This window comes from Xenopus laevis, chromosome 8L, assembly GCF_017654675.1.
Source record: "Xenopus laevis strain J_2021 chromosome 8L, Xenopus_laevis_v10.1, whole genome shotgun sequence".
Classification (NCBI taxonomy): domain Eukaryota; kingdom Metazoa; phylum Chordata; class Amphibia; order Anura; family Pipidae; genus Xenopus; species Xenopus laevis.
In genome coordinates, this window is record NC_054385.1 from 106,709,910 (window position 1) to 106,727,504 (window position 17,595).

Genomic DNA, 17,595 nt, shown 5'->3' on the forward strand with positions numbered 1-17,595 from the left:
GGCGATGCACCCAATGCAGCATGTTGTTGTGTGTTCACTTCGACACAAATTGGACACAATTGAATTGAAAACCTTCAGTGTTCAAATGGCCGCATTTCTAATGCTCTAATGATCTCTCCGTGTATGGCTGCCTTAACACAATGGCAACCAATCAGATGATTGCTTTCAGTGTCCCACCTGCAGCTGCCTGAGAAAAGCTCTGACTGGTTGCTATGGATTACCGCCCACTATTTATAAATGAGCACCGCTGTGCACAGTTAGGTGGGATGAAGTCAACAGTGCTGAGTGTAACTATATCAAAGTGCAATTCACACAATGACTATCTAGTATAAGTAATTCTAAGGGCAGGACTACATGGATGTTTTCGGCGTGATCCGCACGCTGCATACAGGTCATGGAACTCTGAGGAGACTTCTAATATATCCTCATATTACAGGGGTACTTTATTTATTATAATACACACAAGTGTCAGTGAGTCATGTGACAGAAATGACATCACTAAGCTCCGATTATATCTGATGACATCAATAAGCATGGTTTCCATGGATATAATTTACAGGATATTCTGGCTCTTGTGTATTATACCGTTATTACACATCTGTTTCACATTCAGGTCTGGACTGGGATACAAAACAGGCCCTGGCATTTCAAGTACACAGAGGCCCAAACAGCCTCCACCAGCCCAATAAATAGTACTGTCTATGGCATCTTACAGCAGCCCCTCTGGCATTTGTCAGAATCCACAGTTTGCCAGTCTGGGCCTGGTCCAGTTACACTACCTCGAAATATATTCATGTAGAAACCAGCACTAACCTAAATCCAAACCAGCAGATTTTTCCCCGATATTCCCACCTTAACATATTACTGTTATATTTGTTCTCAGTGTATAAGGTACAGTGTAGCCCAAGCAGTAAAACGTACATATCCATGGTTCCACATATTTTTTCTGATAAAATTATGTTTAATAATAAGGTAGCACACGAGATTGACATTTTAGGCACATTATTTTCATCTCCAGTCCTAGCCAAAGAGTGCCCTCTAGTGTTTATATTCTATATTTATTCTACAATATAACCGGTGCTGCCCGCAGAGTTTAACTTCTATTTACAATTAAATTCAAATCTTATAAAATACACCATGGGGCGGTTTCACTAAAGGGCGAAGTGGCCGTCGCTAGCGACAATTCTCCAATTTACTAACAGACGTGGAGGACAATTTACTAGCAAAAGAAAACGCCGCTAGCATTCGTTTGCACCCTATTGCAAGATGACTTTTCACTCTGGCGAACGGTCGTTACTCCACAAATTCACTAAGATGCTAAATTTCACAGAACATTACCTCTTTCACCAAAGTTTCCTTCGCCACCTCAGACCAGTTGAACTGATAAAATGAAGCTACATCTTCCTCACTCTTGTGTCAGTGACATCATATCCTGTATGCCGGAAATTCATTAAAGTTGTAAAAAAACGTTGGCGACATTTCTTTTCTTAAAGCAGGATTGCCTTCAAAAGACCGAACTATTAAAGATTCATGTGTGAACAATTTTTTAAAAATAATTTGAGGGGCATGCCACATTTGTTTTAGGGGGGGCTCTTGTTTAGGGCATTAGAGGATCTCTTCCGTCTTTATTATGGTTCCGTGGGCACCAACATTAATAATAAAGATGTCCATATGAATTGCACTGCCAAAGTAACGCTAGCGAAAATTCGCCAAAGTTCAGCTGCTGAGACGCAACTTTGCTTTTTAGTGAATAAGCACAGTGGTAATGAATTTGCGCCTGGTGAAGTGGCACAGAGTGTGGCGAAGTTGTCGCTGGTGAAAATTCTACCCTATATTTGACCCTATATTGCTGTCCTATCCAAAAATGTGACAATGTCCACTGCTGCTAAAGAGGACCACCAAGGCTAGCATATTACCACTTAATATCACTCCATCGTTTTGCTGGAAGCCTTAACCAGGGCTGCCATCCGACATAGGCCCTGACCCAAAGCCCTGACTCGCTTCAGAGGCTTCGGCACCTTTTGGCGGCTTCAGCTCACTTTGGCAGCTTCAGCAATGTCCTGATTTAACTCTAGGGGGTCTGGCTAATCCAGGAAGTGCAGCACAGCCGAGGCCCCTTTAAACTTGAAATCTAAAGGGCCCAGGACTACTGTCCCCATGATGGTGGCCCTGGCCTTAACACTCATATCAACCCCCAAAACTGACCCTGGGAGGGCACAGCATGACATTAGTTCACAAAAAAAGGATTGTTACAGAGAGTAGTTATCAATAGAACAAAAATTATATTTTAAGGTTCAGCCTGTGTACCAGCTGGAATACAAAAACCCCTTGTGAAGAAGCTGAGAGCTCCTGATTTTGGACCAAACAGCTTGATTTTGGCTGGTGCTATCCAGTGTCTGATGAACATTTCCCTAGGGATACTAATTTTGTGTGGTGTCTCTAATCATATATTTTTTTGGGGGTACATAACTGGTTCTGTATATTTTAAACATACTAGACTGGAAAGGCAACGAAACTGTGCCCCCAAAACAAAAGTTTATGATGGATGAACATTTCCCTTTGGCTTTACTGATCTAGTATGGACTTTGTAATCATATATTGGGGGGGGGGGTACATCCTATATAATAAAGTGCAAGTGTCTCTGCGTCCAGTCCCAGTCCCTGTGTCCGTGGAAATGCGCTACTGCGCATGTGCCCCACGGACCGTCGTTATATATGTACTGCTCTGGGAAATGAAGACGAGGCGCTGTTATATTAACGCAGTCGGGCTGACCGGAAACAGGCCAGCGATCCCCCTGGATAACGACACAGGCCCAGCACGTAAAATAACGGCAGCGGGAAGGACGACAAAGGCCCAGCACAATATTAGTTTTATTTAAAATGGCGGTCCTACAGCGAAGCGGTAAAGTAAACAGACAACCACGGGTGAGAGGTGGAGTTGTGCCCGTGAAGGAAGGGGCAGGGACACTGGGGAGAAGGACAAGAGGCGGGAACAGTAACAGTCAGCGGTGGCCTGCGAGAGAGAGAGCAGAGGATAGCGCGGCGGTCCTACAGTGAAGCGGTAAAGCAAACAGACACTGGGGAGAAGGACAAGAGGCGGGAACAGTGACAGTCAGCGGTGGCTCGCGAGAGCAGAGGATATCGCTATCTTCCAGCTGCGGCTTGAACTACAATTCCCAGGATCCCTTAGCGTAGGCAAGGCATTAGAGAGGCGATGGGATTGGCCGAGCCGGGAACTAGGTTCACTGTGGTGTGGCAGTGGTTTTCTAAGAGGTGTCTGAAGTTAGGGAAGTCGATGAGCACGCTTTTGTGTTAATGAAGACAATGTTATTTTTGATGATAGCGTTACACTAGATGATTTGTTTGCCTTTCCCATTACAATCCTATACAGTACAACTTTACCCCTGCAGACGTACACTACACACCCGCCTTTTAAAGGACCACCTACACGAAATAATGTGGAATACTGCGCATGTGCCCCACGGACCTCTAGCGCCCGTTAATTTAACGGGCTTAATGTCTAGTAACACATAAAACAGTAGATTCAGACTTGAAAGCCAAAAAATACGCTCTTATATCCCCACATTCCCCCGGTAGCTCTGATCACGCGAAACCCCATGTTTATACCTGGAATTCCTACCAAGTCTTTACATGGTGGATTTCCAAGAAATTAACAAGACTCGCTAACCTATTTACAGTCAGGGGCCCCTGTTCTATATCATATTTAAAGGGCACGTATGACCTTCCAGCCTAGAAATTATTCAGAGCAACCCAACTCCTCCACTGGGTCTCAGAGAGATGGAAGCTGACGAACCCTGATATGGCCTCTCAAACGTATTTTGAAAGATGGTGTTAATAATGAATCTATCCCACCAAAACCACTTTCATTGCTTTACCGTAATATGATCTCACTAAATATAGCCTCCAACCTGGGATACATAAAACTCTGAGAAAAAGACTTGGGAAGCGCTCTAACAGAAGAAGAATGGTTTAGGGCATGGTCAAACTTGAAACACAGTTCAGTTAATACAATTTTAACGGAGGCAGGGTACAAGGTATTCATTAGATGGTATTTAACACCGGTAAAAATAGCAAAGATCTATTACACATCCAATGACCATTGCTTCTGGGGCTGTACAATCCCAGGATCTATGGGACACATTTGGTGGATATGCCCAAGGGTAGTTCGGTTCTGGGTAATAGTGTATCAGTTGATTTTTTTCTGTCCTTCAATTAAACTTACGTAAGAACCCCGTACTAGGCCATGATGGGGTTACCACCGAAGGGGGTCCCAAAAATAAAATGTAAATTATTAAACCATATATTCTTAGCTGCTAGGAAAACTGTAGCAAAATGCTGGAAGTCCCCGAGTATAAATTACACTAGGTTCAAAAATAAAATAGACTGGCTATACGTTAATGTGTGATTAACAGGGTTAGCAACGGATCGGATACCATGGGTTAGCTATAGATTTAAGGATACACCTCCTACATGACTCTAACTTATGGATTTGAATCGACACATCTACTCCACTCTCCACGTATCCAAAAGATAACGAAACATGACAAATAGTCTCCATCAGTTTGGTTATAATGAATGTTTATTTGCGAGTCAGATAATGTTAGTTAATGGTACAGTAATGTTATTAAGTTACACAATACAATTTATTCCCAAGGTCATTACCGATAGTTTTCACTTTACATGTAATTGTACAGTAATAAGGTAAATTATCGTTAATAATTGTTTAATGCCTTGAGTAATGGAACAGCGTATTGCAATCGTTACATTTGTTAAGTTACGATGATACGATGTCATAATGTCTTAACACAGCTGTATCTAACAGGCAATTTACATTTGCCATCACATTACTGTTAAGAAAATGTACAAAATTGTGTATCACTGTGAATAATTGTATAAATAAAAATATTTAAAAAAAAAACAAAAACCAGTAGATTCAGTGATGTTTTTTAGGGCAATGAGGTATTGGGATATTATGGGGCATCAAGAAAGATTGTGCAGCTGTAGCACCCAGATATTGTGTTTAGCAATATTTGTTCATAGCCTGTGTAAAAAATACTGGGAAGGGTTAATGCCTTTCCCATCACAGTCACAGTGCATCTAATAACTGATTATTACATAGGTTGGGTTTAGTAGGTGCTAATTCTACCATACATATGCTAGGTAACACTAAGGCAGTTATTTATCTAAGTTCAAATTTTTTATACGTCAGGTGAACTTGAATGAATTCTAATTTAAAAAAAACTTGAATGGGAAAAACTTGAATCAGGGAAGTTAGGGTTAACAACCCGAAAACTGGAATTGATTGGGTTTTCGGCAAAAAAAAAAAAAAAACTTGAATTGCTCGAATTTATCAAGTTTTCAAGTGAAACCCACAGAAAAAAAGTCAAATATCATAAAGACTATTAACATCTTCAAATGGTGCAATAGGCTCCTACATTTCTTGGGTCTGGGTATAATAAATCTCGAACAATCTGAAAAAAAACACAACTCGAATAAATTTGCCCCTTATTGTCAGTTTGGTGCACCACTACTCCAGGCCACCCACTATCTCAAAGGTCCCCTCCATGTACCTATCCCTCCCTCACCCATGTAAAAAGTATTATTAATATTAATGTTGCTTAATTTTGGAATGAAAATATTTAGGAAGTGGGTAGAAATGTACCTAATAAAGGCAATACAAATAACCCTAGACCATGCCACGGTGGAGGCTCTGGGGATGCTGAGCTGAGCAACCAGAATTTCAGATTTGAATTTGGAGAGAAGAGAACCATAGAGAGAGAGTTAGAGAGCACTGAATGACTTTAGAGTGAGTTTCTCAGGACTTTGCTGCTTTTGCGGCTCCTCAACAGGAAATCAAAGAGTGAGAAATGTCATGGACTTGGGAAAGACATAAACAGGGCTCTCCTGAATATAAAGGAAGGACAAGGATCAAATAGGATCTGCGCTGGTAAATTGGGTGGAAAGAGGGCAGACACCTCATCCATTCTTTTCTCAATCTGATTTAATATCTTAAATCCAGTTTTATCCTTGGCTGTCTTGTACACCCCAGAGTTCTTAGCTGTCATTATAGTTTGCTTTTGTCTGTCTCTCACAACACACAAAGAACCAGCACAGTTACAGCCAGTGATTCAGCCATAGCTAGAAATTGCTTTTTATTTCTTAAATCTCTTAAAACTTTTAACATTCTGACTTTAAAAAAAAAAAAAAAAAAACAACTTCTGGAGGACAAAGTGCTGCTCGGGAATGGAATTAAAGGCGTGCTGCACCGTTACGTTAACTTTTAGTATACTCTAGAACTGTCCAATTGCCATTTGTCATTTATTTGAATTATTTTCCTTCTTCTTCTGACTCTTTCCAGCTTTCAAATGGGGGTCACTGACCCCATCTAAAAAACAAATGCTCTGTAAGACTACACATTTAGTGTAATTGCTACTTTTTATTACTCAGCCTTTTGTTCATGTTCCCTAGTGTGTTAGTATGAGTACTCGCTCCCTAAAATGTACTTCAAAGACACTTGTTGTTGTTGGTCACACAGAGATGTGTAAAATCATTGTACAGGCCAGTTAACTTCATTGCAGTTTGCACTTTGCCTCCCGGTGTTGCAGAATTGTCGCAGCTCTCCACACTCTATTTCAGAGCACAGAGACCCGCGACTACTCTTATGAATTCATGAGGGACGGGAAGGAGAAGGCACTTATGGTATCCCCTACTTCTGCCCCCAAGTTGCACATTATTCAGAAGTACAAGTTTGGGAGCAGTATAGTGCAGGCCTAATGCTCGGTGCTTTACACTGGATTGTTCCCTGGGGTGCAGGTGCTGCTTAACGGGTCACAACGGGGAGCAATCTTGTAACCCACTTTAAAGGAAAACTATACCCCCAAAATTAATACTTGAGCAACAGATAGTGTATATCAAATTAAGTGGCATATTAAAGAATCTTACCAAACTGGAATACATATTTAAGCAAATATTGCCCTTTTACATCTCTTGCCTTGAGCCACCATTTCATGATGGTCTGTGTGCTGCCTCAGAGATTACCTGACCAGAAATACTACAACTCTAACTGTAACAGGAAGAAGTGTGGAATCAAAAGACACAACTTTGTCTGTTAATTGGCTCATGTGACCTAAGAAGTACAGTTTGTTTGAATTGTTTGTGTGCACCGTGAATTGTACGATCCCAGGGGGAGGCCTTTATTTTTTAATATGGCAGTTTTCTATTTATGATTACCCAATGGCACATACTACTAAAAACGTATATTATTATGAAAATGGTTTATTTACACGAAGCAGGGTTTTACACATGAGCTGTTTTATGTGATATCTTTTTATAGAGACCTACATTGTTTGAGGGGTATAGATTTCCTCTAAGGTATATAAACAGTTTTAAAAAATTGGCCGATGCCTTGCACACTTGCATTTGTATTCATAAATGATTGTTATACACTTTTACCTTATTGGGAGTATTGTGTTCCTGCCTTATAACTCCCAACAACAGGGCTGCTGACAGCAATCTTGGGCCCAATACACCTAAATAGTCAATAACCCCAATGACCAGCCCCATGGGCCTTTTGTAGGCCCAGATATTGCCTTGCTGCCTGGGAGTGGTAGGGTCCAAAGGGCCTTTACTGTTTGCACCCCCTACCCCTATAATTCACTGGATCACTACAACAACAACCACCTACATGACAACAATGTTGTGCTCCCCCTGCTGTTGTTGTGCAACAATGTTCTCCAACAGCCATGGCTGGGGAACAGAAATATATTAGTTATTCCTGCTGTCATTTTCTGTATATTGTAAAATATTAGGGATGTTGTTCATATACCAGCATGCCCTGCAGTGGTATTGCCAGCCCCCCAACCCCTGCCAACCTACTTACATTTCTATCCACAGCTGTGACGACCCTCACCCTGTGTTCTCTACAAACATCTGCTACCTGCCTTCACTGCTTCTCCCTAGGCAGAGATATCTATGCTCCAGTAATAATTTCATATTTATAATCTGAAGCATATGGCAAGAAGCATATGGCATGGCAAGTAAGCCAGTTACAATGTGAAGGTCTAAACAAATTCTGATAAATAAGTGTACAGCGGCAACTACATGCAAGCAGGGCCAGCTGCAACAAACTATGGGGGTGTAAGGGAAATGTGGGGGCCCCCTACTTACACAAGGCAGCAAGTGAAGTTGTGCAAAACTTGTTAAACTGGTTTTGTGGTCAGGTGACATTAATCGGCTGAAGTCAATGATAGACAAGTTGTTACAACTATACTTGCACTTTTTGTAGCTTTGGGTGCACGCTGCTTTCCCTCTGCCAAAGGAACCAGTCATTCATAGAAAAATTCACACTGCAGCACTCCGAAATGGTGAAAATCTGAATTTATTTTTGCCAAAGACAAGGCAACGTTTCTGGCTCCTGCCCTTTCTCAAGCCTTTTTCAGTTGAGTTGTTTTCAGATTGTTTATTTTCAATCCCTTTCCATTTATGTTTTTCCGTTTTTCCAAGATCAAAGTTTAAAGTTAAAGTCTCTGGTGTTTGAGTCAGGCAGCTCAGTAATTCAGGTGCAGACTCTGAACGGTTACATTTAGTTGATACATTTCTCAGCAGCATCTCTGGAGAATTAGGGTAGGACTACATGGATATTTTCAGTGCGATCCGATGCGCTGAGACAAAACGCATGCGACAGAAACAAGGTAAGAGATAGAAATGTCTACCTAAACTTCTGTATGTATTCCATAACACCCCATTTACCATTCCCCGTTCCTTTTTTAGGAAACTTAACAAAATTATACTTCCATTTATTTGGGCCAAGAAGACCCCCCGTATTTCCTGGGAAAGACTGACAGCCCCTATTGTAAAAGGGGGACTTGCCTTCCCACACTTCTACCATTATTACCTAGCCTCCCAGATCTACTATCTGCAATGGTGCTTTTCTCCCAACCCTTACAATCCCATGGTCCTTCAAGCCTCCATCCTCCACTCCATTGAGGGACTTGGTACCTACCCCTACAGGCATCCTTCTGACATGATGACTCTGCCAAGCACTCTCACCACTCAAACTCCTGGGCTACCCAGCACCACGCCTGTCACCTAACCTTCCATTGTGGGGCAATTCACTACTTCCTCACCTACATGGCCTGCCTGACTTCATGTACTGGACTTGCCTAGGCATTAAAAAGCTGTCTGACTTGGCTCCAATGGGCAATGTCTCACACTCCATGCCTTACAAGAGCAAATTCCAGGTCAACACATCCAACTCTTTAGGTACTTCCAGCTCAGACATGCCTTTCAGGCACAGTTCCACTCTCTTACCCCAACAATATCCACGGTCAATTTAGAGGCTTCTCTCTACCACCCTTCCCCTGCCAAACTACTGTCTAGAGTAGACTAAACCAGAACATCATGACAAAGGTCAATCCCCCCTTTGATAGAGCCTACCTTCTATGGACACATGCTTTTCCAGATCTTAACCATGAGATGTGGGAGGAGGCAATAGAAACGGCCTATAGTTTCTTAATCTCAATAAGGGACAGGCTGATACAATATAAGACACTTCACCAAGTTTACATAACTCCTCTTAGGTTAAAAAAAGATTACCAGTGCCCCCGATGTAAACTTCCAGCTGCTGACTTTATCCACATGATCTGGTCCTGTCCCCCAGTCCAGTTATTCTGGTCCAAAGTAATGGAGACCCTAGCCATTGAACTGGGCACTCCACAGATAGTTGACCCGGTGGTATGCTTACTGGGAGTGATTGATGATCTAATACCAACCAACGCTGCTAGACATCGGTTACCCTCCCTTATGTTCTACGCAAAAAAAAACAGTGATTATGCACTGAATGGGAAATACCCCTCCTACCATACCCTTCTGGAGAAGGCTGATAGATGGAGCTCTTCCTTTAATTAAATTAACATATGAAACAAGAGGGGCACCAGAAAAATTCAACAAAGTGTGGGAGGCCTGGTGTGATCCAGACTCCCTGGTATACATATAACATATTTGTATTTGCTTTATAATACACAAAAGCCATGAATATCCTGTAAATTATATCCTTATAAACGGTGAGTAGTGATGTCATCAGTTATAAACGGTGAGTAGTGATGTCATTTCTGTCACATGACTCACTAAAATTTGTGTATTATAATAAATAAAGTACCCCCTGTTGTAAAATATGAGGATATTAGAAGTTACCTCGGAGTTCCATGACCTGTATAAAAACACTCGGCCTTCGGCCTCGTGTTTTTATATGGTCATGAAACTCCTCGGTAACTTATAATATCCTTATATTTTACAAGAGGGGGTACTTTATTCACTATATATACACTTATCTTCATACAGGCACTTACAACTGTTATTAACGATGTCAGTTATTGTAGTGACGCTGTATATGCACCATTACTAATTGTAACTATTACATCAATCACAACTGTAAAATGTCTTATTTTCTGTTTTGGGTTGTTTTTTCGTGTGGTTAAAACAATAAAATTTACCTTTAAAAAAAAAAAAAAAAAGAGATAGATATGTTGGATGAAGTCGCAGCATTGATCCGATGCGTTGGATCAACAATGAGACTTCATCCGACATTTCTCTATTACCTTATTTCTGTCGCATGCGTTTTGTCGCATCGGATCGCACCGAAAACGTCCATGTAGTCCTACCCTTAGCAACTATTGTATAAATTCTAACAGCTGCCTGTAATGAAACTCAGAGATTCTGCTCAGTAGGGACAAAGATAAGAAATGTATCAACTAAATGTATCAATTTAGAACAGTTTACAGGGTCTGCGACCCCCCCTTCCGGAGCAGCTTTAGAAAGGTGAAAAATTAGATTTCCACTTCAATATTAGAAAAACTTTCACACATAGAAAATGGAAAGTAAATGGAAAAAGTCCATTTATTTCTGGTGATCTGAAACCAACTGAACTGAAAACAGTGTTGGAAGGTGAACAAACGCCTTTAATGTAAGGCAACGGTGACTCATGGGAACCACTCAAGTATTTGCTTTCATTATTGTATTTGCAGCCGAACAATGTCAACCACTGATTGTCTGATATGGGTTACTGCTCAGGTTCAAATTGTTGGTAATGGAGTAGTGCAAGTCAACCAAACAAATCAGGAGAGGACATAATCCATGGTCCAATGTGCTCCTCATTCAGTAGATATCTACCCAAGAGATTTCTAGTTAACCCCCAACCAGATATTGGTCAGGAAGACAATAACTTAGCTCCTATACCCCTAACAAGCTGTCAAGGTCTCTAATGTGGCTGAGCAGGCAGTCAGTGTTGGCCTAATTATTGACGGCTAAAGTCGGCAAAAATGCTCACTTGTGGTTTGCTGTTTCAGAGAAGTCATTGTGGCCACCTACTGCAGCTCCCTCATTGCCTGGGCCCTCCAGTGAAGATAGATAGTTAGACAGAAAGTACCCCCTATTGTAATATAAGGTGTTAAAGGAGAAATCAACCTGTGGGGGGAAAAAAACGTACCCCCCATCCCAGGTAGCCCTCCCTGCTCCCCCCAGGCTAACTACCCCCGCCCCCGGGGAGATGCTGCATACTCAATACTTACCCCTTGCCGCAGATTCTTCCAGCTGACAGAGATCGGCAATTTCCGTGTAATTCCGCGCATGCGCAGTTGTCGCAAACCAGCAAACTGCTCCAAATACCGATCTCTCAGTCAGCTTACAGAGGAGCTGGAAGATGGGCGCGTGAAACTTCGCTGGAAGAATCTGCCCTGAGGGATAAGTATGGAGTATGGGGCATCACCCGGGGGGGGGTAGTTAGCCTGGGGGGAATTGGGAGGGGGTTCTACCTGGGGTAGGGGGTATGGGTTTTTTTCCCCACAGGTTGATTTCTCCTTTTAAGAGGTTTTTCACCTTTAAATTAACTTTTAGTATGATGTAGAGAGTAATATTCAGAGACAATTTGCAATTAGTTTTCATTTCTTATTATTTGTGGGTTTTTTGAGTTATTCAGCTTTTTATTCAGCAGTTCTCCAGTTAGCAATTTCAAACTGGTTGCTATGGTCCAAACTACCCTAGTAACCATACATTAATTTTTTAATAAGAGACTGGAATATGAATAGGAGAGGCCTGAATAGAAAGATGAGTAATACAAATAGTAATAGGTATACAGGTGCAGCCTTGGAATAGAGCCAGATGGGCAGAAATCAGCCCGCTGAAATCTTTGTCCGCTTGCTTCTGGAAGCCTTGCGTCGGCTCTGGTACAAACAAATTTGGTGGATTTTGGTTTGAAATGCAAAGTCTGCATGCAAGCAAACAAGAAGATTCAGCTAGCAGTTGGGCTGAAATCAGCCTGCAGATTACGGCAGGCTGATTTCTGTCTCGTCTGGCCTTAGCCTTAGAGATCGTTTGTTTTTTTAGATGGGGTCAGTGACCCACATTTGAGAGCTTGAAAGAGTCAGAAGAAAAAGGTATATAATTAAAAAACTATAAAAAAAATAAACAATGAAGACAAATTGCACAGTTGCTTAGAATTAGCCATTCTATAATATACTAAAAGTTAACTAAAAGGTGAACCTCCCCTTCAATGGATATATACACTGAATATGCAGGTTTATATATAATAACAACCAAAACAGACACAAGAGATAACGAAGGCCCCACCCAATGTCTTACTAAGGATTCTGGGAGTGGAGGGTCACACTTGGCAGCTTTGAACTAGAAAATAATACAAATATAAACTGCAATTCAGATCTGGATTTCACTTTAGAAAGACTTCCATAACAAGGGAGGATGTCACAGAATAAAAGGGTCACTTATATCACTATTACCAGGCGAAATAAATAATTTGAAATCAAACATCAGTAAAGCCACCGAGGAGGCTAGAGGATGTACAGACAACATCGGGCACAATGCAGGTTAGTAAACTACAAACCCCACCATCCCTATATCAGTTGAGCTGAAGGAGGAATGGTGGAAGGTACAAATGTCCAAACAATAAAATGATCTGTTTAAAGTTTAACTAAAGGAAACTTTGATGTATTAAAGGGATTGTTCCTTTCACTTTTCTACTTTTGTCAGTTCTGTTGTTTTCAGACTTTTTTTCAATTACTTTCCATATTTTATTTGTAATCATTTTTCCAAAATCAGTAGCAGCTCAGTAATTCAGGTGCAGATTCTGAACGGTTACAATTTGCTGCATTAGTTGATACATTTCTTAGCAGCATCTGTGGGATATTAGCAACTTTTGTCTCAATTTGCCTTTAAAGGGTGGTTCACCTTTACGTTAATGTTTCGTATGATATAGAGTTACGAATTCTAAGTGACTTTTCAGTTGGTCTCCATTATTTTTTTTTTTATTATTTGCCTTTTTCTTTTGACACTTTTCAGCTTTCAAATAGGGGTCACTGACCCCATATAAAAACAAGTGCTCTGTAAGACTATACATATATTGTTATTGCTACTTTTGTATTACTCATCTTTCTTTTCAGGCTCTCTTCTAGTTATGTTCCAGTCGCTTATTTGTATCAATACATGGTTGCTAGGTTAATTTGGACCCTAGTAACCACATTGCTGAAATTGCAAACTGGAGAGCTGCTGAATAAAAAACTAAATAACTCAAAAATAAAAAAAAATGAAAACCAATTGCAAATTGTCTCAGAATATCACTCTCTACATTATACTAAAGGTTATCTCAAAACTCAGGGATTCTGCTCAGCAGGGCCAAAGATAAGAAATGTATTAACTAATGTATCAAATTCGAACAGTTTACAGAGTCGGTGACCCCCCCAGCCCAACCAGCGCTGCTTTAGAAACACAAAAGAAGGTGAAAATGAAACTTTAAGCTTCAATAGTATAGAAACTGACACAATTTGAAAATCAAAAGCAACTGAAAAAAGTGGATCTCTCCCCGATATGTTCACCAGGTGGGCGATATTGGGCTGATCAGATCGTGGGCCCTAGGTTCCAACGATCAGATCATAACGAGGAGAAAACGTGTGGTCGTATCGAGGGCAACATCAACAAAGTGACGTGGTCCTCGATCCAACGAGATTTTTAAGCCTGGCCAATTGACATCTGGCCGGGGAAGTCCGTCGGAAGGCCCATTACACTGGCGAATAAACTGCCGACTAAGGGGCATGTTTACTAACATTGGAAATAAATATCTGGAGAGATTTCTGGAGATGTTGCCCATGGCAACCAATCAGCAATCAGATTTAAGCAGCCACCTATCAGTTAGAAAATAAAAGCAAAGATCGGATTGGTTGCTATGGGCAACATCTCCATAAATCTCTCCAGATATTTATCTCCAATGTTAGTAAACATGCCCCTTAATCTGTCAGCAGTTTATATCTGCCCATGTATAGGGGCCTTTAGGGAAAGATGTTAAAGTGCCGAGTAACTTGATGGCACTATATAAGTAAATGATGATGATGATTAACATTTTTGCATCAAATTCAGCTATGGAAAGGGTCCAAAATGTGCGGATTCAATGGACTTAATTACTGTCACACAAGAACAACCTACAGACACACACATACAGTATATCTATATACTTTCTACTGCCTTGTAGCATTTAATGAGGGCAATGGATAAGCATTTATCTTCCCTGCTCAGTGCTGTAATTATGTCTCAGCTATCTGCCTTCCTACAGGCATCAGCTTTCACTTATCTGGCTGCTCAGTAGCTTTACCTGCAGGACCTCATCATTCAGCATCAGAGCAGAGAAACTGCAGAACACCCGTGTGTGCCATTGTTACACCTTTGAGAAATAATTCGAATAAGAAGTATCAATTTTACAATGGGGTGGGGGGGGGTACATTATTCCATAGATACTAAAAATACATATATATATATATATATATATATATATATATATATATAATTACAGTTTCTGGTGGATTTCAGACAGAGATGCCAGAGATCAGGAACTTGGGAGACCTGAGGAAAGGGGTGTGGGTATGGCTTATTTGGGGGGCCCAGTCCCCATAGGGGACAACACTGAAATGTATATGTAGACTGCAACGAGTAGCAACTAGCATGCTTAAAGGAGAACCAAACCCTTAATTATAAAAACCCCCTACCCCACATAGACCCCCATCCCTGCTTCCCCCCAGCCTAGGTGTAACCCCTGGTAAATACCCCTACCTCTTTACTTACCTCTCAGTGCAGATTCTGTGCAGCCGAGTTCACGGGCACCATCTTCTTCTCTTTGGTAATGTTTGGGCCTTCTTCCGGCGCTTCGGCAATTTACATCACTTTCGACACATGCACAGTTGTCTCAAGCCAGAAGATTGCTCCAACTGCGCATGTACCGATACACTGCTCTCTTCCTGAAGTTTTTTTTTTAAATTGCCCCCTGCCATCGCTCCTAGCACAGGGGGCAATTTAAAAAAAAAACTACTGTTACCCTCAACCAGAGTTTGGGCTTTATTAGTCCGCACCTTTGGTTGAGGAAAGTATTTTCGACCAGCAGGTGCCCTTTAAGATCAGACAAGCACTCCAAAACATGTCGTTCAAGTCGGCCCACGCGAAAGTGCAAAGTGTGCCGTCAGACTGGGAGGTTACAAGTGGTTTATGCCAGAATCAAGGGGAACAGAAGTGGATGAAAGAAGAACACGCTCAGGCTAACGTAAGGAAAGTTAAGGAAATAATTCACCAATCACTGGCACAAAATGACACAGTGCAAGAAGTTGTGGGGAGGGGGAAACATTTCAGAATAAGCAAAACAATCTTTTTCATTAAAGTTTGCTCTTCTACTATATCCTGCTTACAGTGAATTCACAGTTCTGCAAGGAAGGGTTAGTTCACTTCTGGGATAACTTGTAGTATGGTAAAGAATGTCTTATTCTTTGCAACGGGTCTTCGTTTGTAAATATTTTTGGTTTTTCCTTATTTACCTCCTTTTTGTGTTTGACTTAAGTTTTCAAATGAGGGGTGGGAGTGGGGTCACTGACCCTGGCAGGCACACACCAAAAAAAATTTAATTAGATTTTAAAGATTTATCATACTCTGGCCCTTTAAGAACTCAAATTCGACTATCCGCCATCTAAAACCTGCCAAATTGCTGTTAAAGTCAATGGGAGACGTCCAGGGGTCAATTTGGAGTTCCTGACATCCGAGTTTTGTTCAGAGAAAAAAAAAAACTCAAATCGAGTTTTTAAAATTCGAATCTTATTCGATTCAGATTAGATTTGAGTTTTCCGGTCGATCCTATTCAGTTTAAAAAATTTGTTTTTAATAATAAATTTCGATTGGACGAATTTTGAATTCATGGGAGTTTATGGGTTTAAAAAAACTCAAATGAATTCCAAATTCAACCCTTGATAAATGTGCCTCTAGTTTCTTTTTAGTACATCATTCATCCAGAAAACATTATTCAGAAAGCTCTGAATTACAGAATGGCCATCCTCCATGATTTAATCTTTTAATTCTTTAGTTATAAAACAGTAGCTTGTACTTGATCCTAACAAAGACAATTCTTATTGAAGGCAAAACAATCTTAGTGGGTTTAATTCATGTTTAAATCTTATTTTAGTAGACTTAAGGTATGAAGATCCAAATTAAGGAAAGATCCCTTATCCAGAAACCCCCAGGTCCTGAGCATTCTGGATAACAGGTCCCATACCTGTACTTGCATCTGCCTGTATAGCTTTCCTTGAGGGCAAAGCACTTTACAGCAGATATAGATGACTTGCCAAGTTGGACTGGTTAGGGTTGGGAACTTTTTTGGCAACCCAAAAATCTATTTTACATATCTTTCTACACAGGTCCTGTCTATACGTAGTCCAGTCTCTCATTCAAACTACTGGTTTCTAGGATACATTTGACCCTAGCAACCAGGCAGCTACAAGAATTTCAAACTAGAGAGCTTCTGCACAAAAAGTTATCGTTCAAGAAAAAAAACAAAAAAAAAAAAAACACGAAAATATAGAACCAGTTGCAAATTGTATCAAAATATCACTGCCTTGTTAATAATGAAGAGTTAAAAAAGGGGGGTAAACACACTAGAGCGGGGTTGTTAAATTGTAACTCATCGCCACTTTTGTTCTCAGAAGGAATGATAAGCTGTTTGGGAGGAGTGGCCCATCATTTAACAGCTATGAATTTCTCTGACAATCCACACGACTCTTCCCATGCATCCGATCAGTTTTTCTCATTCACAGACACAGCATTTCCAAGCTACGTTTGAAATAAAAAGAATAGTTATATAATAGAACGCTATGCTCTATGGACTTCTAGGACAGATAGAGGCCCATTTATCAAAGGTCGAATTCATGTGAATATTTTTTTTTTAATTCGAATATACTTACAATTCAACTGGGAAGTTATTTCCGAAAAAAATTGAATGGCTAATATTCGATCGAAAATACGAATCTTATTCGATTTGTTTTTCTCCGAAAATAAAACTCAAATGTCAAGACGGCTATTAAAGGAGAATTCAACCTGTAACAAAAAAAAAAAAAAAAAAAATACGCTACCCCCATTCCCTACGTAGACCCCCCCTCCCTCCTCCGCCCCATCCTTCCTGGTACCAGGGGCAAATGGCAAAAAATTTAAGAAATTGGTGCGCAATGCCAATAATTGTACCATTATTAATCAAAAGAAAAAATATCCA